Source organism: Crocuta crocuta, unplaced genomic scaffold (assembly GCF_008692635.1).
Source record: "Crocuta crocuta isolate KB4526 unplaced genomic scaffold, BGI_CrCroc_1.0 scaffold62, whole genome shotgun sequence".
Lineage (NCBI taxonomy): Eukaryota > Metazoa > Chordata > Mammalia > Carnivora > Hyaenidae > Crocuta > Crocuta crocuta.
The window spans coordinates 185,975-193,600 of record NW_027529173.1 but is presented as its reverse complement, the minus strand read 5'-3'; positions in this window follow the sequence as shown (position 1 = coordinate 193,600).

The window sequence follows — 7,626 nt, the reverse complement described above, 5'->3', positions numbered from 1 at the left end:
AGCACTGGGAAAACTGGGAGGAGGGAGAGGCAAGTAAAGTGGTGTACCTTGGAAATAAATGGGTACATCAGTCTAGAGTCTGTCTTTCTGTCTTGAGCTGCTTTATGGTTGGAGACCACACTGGAGGATTCTTCTCCTACCCCCGCTCCCTCAAACTCTGGTAGTCCACTACTATAAAAATCAAAATGTTTGAGCCCAGAGGCTTTTATTTGGACTTTGCCACTGATTGGTTGCATGGTATTAGGCAAGTCACCTCTCCAAGATATTAGTTCCCTGAAATGTCCTCGTCCCTTCTTCCTGTATCAGAATCTCCTAAAATGTGCATTAAAATGCACATTTATGGGCATTTGTCTCCATTGAACTATGAGAAAGCATAAACTGAAAAGAGTTCCCTAAGGTCATATAGGTAGTAAGAGTCAGAATGAGGGCTCGAATCCAGGTCTGGCTCACCCTAAAACTCTAAGAGATGAGTAATAGAGGAGAGAATAAAGAAGGTCCCAAACAATGTATCCACAGTATCACTAGTGAATGTCATGATGTAATAGGGCCAGTTTGGGGGTATATCTGCCCTTCCATCTCCTAGTTGAGCAGAACCACAGTTAAGTTTCATTATCTCATCATTTCCTCTATTGACCCAGGGCAGGCACCACCGCACCCTCAACCAGAGGCATACAAAAGACTTTGACATTTTACAAAGTGATCCTTAAAAGAAGCCTAAAATTTCCCTTTGAAACCAACTGGAAGAACCAAATCTACCTCAACTCTATTCTGAAGCTACTTTTCAACCCAGATACCAATAATATTTTTTAAAGAGTTTTAGGATGCTGACTCTATAGAAACCATGACAAACATGTAATTGAACTTTTCAAAAATGAAGTTGACATATCAGCCTGTCATATGTTTTATGAGATGCTTTGAAGAAAGTCATGTGAAATTAAAGAGTGCTCTTTCAAAGCATCAAACTCCTGAGAAGAAATGATTTCATTGCAAAATGTTTTTTTAATTATCCACACAAATAATCTCCAGAGTAGATGTCGGTTTCTAGAGCACTTAGAGCTTTTGAAGGTCTTCATTACTTCCTCATGGTTTCTGACAGGCTTGTTGTGTTTTTACAACTAATCTGGAAAATCTGCATTCCCTTCATTGTCTAGTACAATGTTAAACATCTAACATAGTACTAGGCACATAATAGTAGTTCTGAGAATAAGCATTTATCAAGTACTAAATACTATACATGTATAATCTGATTTGATCTTCAATGGGGAAACTGAGGTCAAAGGGTTAATAAGTGGCAGAGCTGGAATTATCACCCAAGTCTATATGATTCCCAGGATTCATGAACCTTATACTAAGTTCCACATAACACTGGCACTTGCCAAATGACTTATCTCTTTCTTTTCTATTTCTTCCTCTCTTTCTTCCAAATGTATTACCATGCTCTCTTTATCACTGGCATAGTTATAAAAGCCACTATCTTAAGGAAAAACTATGACTTTCTTATCAGCAGATGAGACTGAAAAGTGTTGGAACTTTCTTAGATAATCTTAAATTCACATACCAGTTGGTTCAGCAATTCCACTGCTAGAGATAGAGTCAGAAGACAGACTCACACAAATATGCAAGAAAACCAAAACTATATATAGTAATGTTCATTACAGCAATATTTTTTATAGAAAATGACTGGAAATGACCTAAACATCCTTTAGGAAGAGACTGGCTAAATAAACTATGCTAGTTTTTATGGACTATTATGTAGCTCTTAAAAAAGAATAAGGTAGAGGTGCCTGCGTGGCTCAGTTAGTTAAGCATCCAATTTCGGCTCAGGTCATGATCTCACGGTTTGTGGGTTGGTTGGTGGGTTAGAGCCAAGCATCAGGCTCTGTGCTGATAACTCAGAGCCTGAGGCCTGTATCGGATTCTGTGTCTCCTTCTCTCTCTCTGCTCCTCCCCCACTCACGCTCTATCTCTCTCTGTCTCAAAAATAAATAAACATTTTTTAAAAAGGTAGATGTGTGTTTTTGTGTGAATATAGAAAGATCTTCAAGAAATACCAAGTTGAAAAAGAAGAAACAGAACATTATATGTAGCATGACTTCACCTTTGACTAGTTAAACCAAATAAAAGATACATACATGTAACAGGTACCATTTTTTAAGATTTTCCCAATGTATGTATGTTCCCTTATCAGCAAGCTTATTTCTTTTCCTGAATTCTACATTTACTGTCTAGTTTAAGGCATAGTACTAAAGTTGGCATGGAATGCTAGTATGCTCTGGGAAGAAGAAAGAGAGAGGAGAGGCAGAGGGTCAGACATGTGTGTTGTGGAAATCCTGCCTCCCAAGCCAAAATCCCAGATGATAAGTGTTAGTTTGAGGGGAAAGTTGAAAGCAGAGGGCCTCTTGTTCCTTTTCCATTTGACAGGCTAGTAAGATACTGACTCATATAGTCCTCTGCACATTGCATCAGAGATAAAAAGCCTCCAAGAGATGTGATAAGGCAAAAAAAGGGACTGAATCTAGTGGCCCAAGGCTATCTTAGCTTCACATGCTGTGAGAGTATACACAATTTCCACTGTGCCCTGGAAAGGCACAGAAGCTACCTGGTAGTGTTGGCTGGCCTGCTTACAAAGGAGGTCTCCAGAGAAGTGGTAAGTGGGGGAGGATGATAGTGAAGGACTGCCATGCTAAGAATCCCCACACTAGCCCCAGTGGAATCCTAGATGGGCCAGATCAGCAGAAGGACTAAGCTAAGGGAACACAGGCCTCACAGTTGCTAACTGCAGGCTTCAGGAGCAGATACTAGCAGCTTCACCAAGGGAAAAAGTGTAACCAACACTCCCACCACAGGACTGGTAAGTTCCCACATAAATTCCCCAAGGTGTCACCTTGGACAGGATAAGGCAGGGGAGCCGGTGGCCCAGGGATCAAGTATTTCCTCAAAAGGAGCCATATCAAAGCAATAAGAGATTGTTTAAAGCAGAAGAGATTGAACTCCCATTACTTGGTAGAATTACTTGGCTTCCCTTCTACCCAATAGAGAAGGACTTGCAAGGGAAAAAAGATAACATATCAGCGCAACACAGAAGTGCTGCCTTTTGTAAATCCAAATTAATCTGCGACCAACTACACAAAAATATTATATATTGCACAAAACTTCCAGAACTCTTAGAAGTCACCTCTGGGGAATGGGATTAGGGGTCAATGGGTATGCAGAGAGGGAAATTTTATTGCTTTTATAATATAATTTTTAAAAACATTTTAGAAGTGCTTCTGGTGATAGAAAATTAAATAGTCTACTTTCATTTATACTCTATTTCTGCATTAAAAAATTAAAATAGTACTTTGCTGGAAACTAATGATTTCTTTAATTTTATTTATCACTAATGAGTTCTACAGTCCCATATCCAAACCAAAAGGGACCCAAATTCTGTAAGAGTACATCATATTTAAATTCCACTGAAATAGCAGTTCAGGTTAACTCTTACAATTTATCAAACTCAACACCCAAAAAACAGGTAATCCAGTGAAGAAATGGGCAGAAGATATGAATAGACACTTCTCCAAAGAAGACATCCAGAGGCAAATAGACACATGAAAAGATGCTCAACATTGCTCATCATCAGGGAAATACAAATCAAAACCACAATGAGATACCACCTCATACCAGTCAGAAAGGCTCAAATCAACAACTCAGGAAACAACAGATGTTGGAGTGGATGTGGAGAAAGGGAAACCCTACTGTACTGTTGGTGGGAAAGCAAACTGGTGCAGCCATTCTGAAAACAGTGTGGAGGTTCCTCAAAAAATTAAAAGTAGAACTACCCTATGACCCAGTAATTGTACTACTAGGAATTTATCCAAAGGATACAAAAATGCTGATTGATTTGAAGGGGCACATGCACCCCAATGTTTATACCTGTGCTACCAACAATAGCCAAATTAGGTAAAGAGCCCAAATGTCCATCAAGTGATGAATGGATTAAGAAAATGTGGTATATATATGCAATGGAATACTACTTAGCAATGAAAAAGAATGGAATTTTGGAATTTGCAAAAACATGGATGGAACTGGAGGGTATTATGCTGAGTGAAATGAGTCAGAGTAAGACAGGTATCATGATTTCACTCATATGTGGAATCTGAGAAACTTAACTGATGAACATAGGAGAAGGGAAGGAAAAATAAGATAAAAACAGAGAGAGACGCAAACCATAAGAGACTCTTAAAGAGAACAAAGTGAGAGTTGCTGGGAGTAGGGAGTGGGAGGGTGGGTTAAGTGGGTGATGGGCATTGAGGAGGGCACTCTTCGGTATGAGCACTGGGTGTCATATGTGAGACATAAATCAGTGGATTCTTCTCCTGAAGCCAAGATTACACTGTATGTTAACCAACTTGAGAAAAAAAAAATTAACTCTTACATAATATATATCAGAAATAATTCCCCAAATGAGAGACTTATAATTATGAAAGATTCATGTGTTCATATCTTCATTCAATAAATATTTTTGAGAGCTTGTTATGTACTGAATACTTTCATAGGGACTGAGATTCAGTGATAAATAAAACAAAGCCATGCTTTTCAGAAGGTTCCATTCTGGTGGGAGAGATGAACAATGAACATGCATGCAAAAATAGATAATGTATCTTCAGCTAGTGTTGGATGCTATGATAAAAATAAACCAGAGCTGAACTGTCAACCCACAAAAAGACATACAGGAAATCTAATGGCATATTACTATGAAAGAGGCCAATCTGAAAAGGCTATATACTATTTGATTCCAATTATAATGGCATTCTGGAAAAGACAAAACCATAGAAACAGTAAAAAACAAAAAACAAAAAAAAAATCAGTGATTTCCAGGGGATGGGGGATGGAAAGAATGAACAGGTAAAGTACAGATTTGGAGGGCAGTGAAACTTTTCTGTATTCTCTAATGGTAGATGTATGTCATTATACATTTGTCAAAAACCATAGAATGTAGAGCAACAGTGAACCCTAATGTAAACTATTGATTTGGGATGATAATAATGTATCAGTGTGGGTTCACTTGTTATACCAAATGTACCACTCTGGTTGGATATTGATAACGGTGGAGGTAGTGCACATGTGAGGGTAGGTGTTATTTGGGAAATCTTTGTACCTTCTACTCAATTTTACTGTGAATCAGAAAATACTCTAAACACTGAAGTCTACTGTGTTTTAAGTTAAAAAATGTAAATTAAACAAGGTAAAGGAAAATAGTGAAAATTAGTAGGAATCATTTTGAACTGAATTTTCACCAGTTAATAAATAATTTTCACTTAAAAATGCGTTCAGAAGGTAAACTCACACCACTTCCAGAACTTTGTCTTTTACTGTTTTTTAAACACAAAATAGTAACATAGAAAGAACGCAGGCATGGGTCCTATAGACTAAAAAACAGTGAAAATTATGGGACATACAGAAAGTTAGGTGTTACAGATGGTTAGTTTTGTGTCAACTTGACTGGACCAGGGGGTGCCCAGATATTAAGTTATTAAGTGTGAGGGTGTCTATGGATTATATTAATGTATGAATAAATCATATTGTCCTCCCCAAAGTGTGTAAGCCTCACCCAATCCACCGAAGGCCTGAATACAACAAGAAGGTTGAGTAAGGCAGAATTCACCCTCTCTGCCTGAATGCTTGAGCTGAAACACTGGTCTCCTATCTGCAGACTGAGACTTACGCCAACCTGGTTCACAGGTCTTCAGATTCGGGAACTAGATCATTGGCTCTCCTGGGTTTAGCTTGCCAACTGCAGATCTTGGGACTTCTCCACCTCCATTGTCACGTGAGCCATTTCCTTATTATATATAAATTCCTACTGTACACATATAAAATCTCCTGTTGGTTCTGTATCTCTGGATACAATGGGATATTTACCTGAGGCTCTTTTGGAACTTTGAGTCAATGGAGCACAAAGTAAGGTGAGTATTCTTGTAGTCAATGTTTATAAATAAGTAAAGGGAAGCTCAGAGGTCCAGGAGTAAGGGGTAAGGATGTGGCAGAGCTGGGGCTCAAACTCAATTTCAAACCCCAATTCTACAGCTCTCTGTAGCCACACACATTATGTGAAAGTGGGAGTTTTATTTAAATTCAAATCTATTTAGTGAGGACAGAGGAATATCAGAGCTGATAGTGGCTTAAATGTCCTTCAGTTTGGCTGACCAAACCAGTTTGGCTGCTTTTGCTTGCCTTGTTTTAAGTATGTACCTGGGAGATCTTGGGTCACAAAGGGCTGCTGAATTTTTCAACAAGGGCCCCCAGAACACAGAGAAGTTCCCTTGGCAGATGGATTCCAGACTTGGGGTGCCTGGGCAGCTCAGTCAGTTAAGCATCTGACTTTACCTCAGGTCATGATCTCATAAGTTCGAGCCTCACATGGGGCTCTGTGCTGACAGTTCAGAGCCTAGAGCCTGCTTTGGATTCATCTCTCATGATGAATCTTCATCTCTCTGCCCCTCCCCCTCTTGCAAGTGCTCTCTCTCTCTCTCTTTCATACACACACACACATACATACATACACACACACACACACACACACACACACACACAAATACAAATATTTTTTAAAATTATTTTAAAAAAAAAGACAGTTAGTGTTCTTGAGTCTGCAAAACTGAATTCATTCCGCCTGTGTGAACTGCTCATTGTCCCAAGTCAGACCTTGGAATCTTAACTTCTAGTACCTTTTCAAAAAGCATGAGCTTTCGAATCTGACAGACTTGGATTTGAACCCAGCTTTTCTACCTCCCAGCTGCATAATCAAAGGTGAGTTAACTGACCCTTTTGAACTTTAGGTCTCATCTAAAATGGGTAGATGACTTGATTTATATGAATGGATTTGGTCAACACAAGTTTCTCAGCCACTTCCTATGTGCCAGACAAGTGCCAGATGCCAGAGATATGAAGATGAACAAGGTAAAGTCCTCTACTCTCAGAGTGTCTACTTTAGAAGACATGCATAAATTCTCATTCTAATGTTGCATAATAATTTCAATAGACATATAGAGAATGGTGGCATCTCACCTTTGTAGAAGCTTCTAGTGCTAATCCATAGTCAATTCTCCTTTCCTTCTGACCTCATGAGAGGCAGTTAAGCAGGGCACTATAATAGATTGGCGAGTGGGCCAGCATGACACTCTCAGCATTCTCTTCTGCCATGTGGACCAGGAGAGCCAAGTGTTCTGGATGATATAATTACAGGATAGTAGAGCCTCCATCAGCTCCTCCATGCAGGTCACTGAAGGGAGCTGCCAGAAAGGATGAGGACCCAGACCTGAAGCAGACTTTGACCAAACAAAAAATGTGTATTAAGCCACTGAGGTCTGTGGGTTTTAACTCACTACAGCATAATCCAGCCTTACTGATTCATAAACCAGACTGCAAAAGCTGTTCTGAAGGAGCAAGGGACTGAGTGCTAATTGGTGAGTGAAAGAAGAGCCAGGGGAAGAGGCGAAGAAGGACCATGAGAACAGAGAGGAAGGCAGAGCAAAGGCTGAGAAGTTTGCAGTGGCCTGGTCAGGTGGGTAACATCAACAGTTGGAATGTGCTGGAATGCGAAGCGAATGGGAGAGGGGCACGACTGAGGAGGCAGATGACATC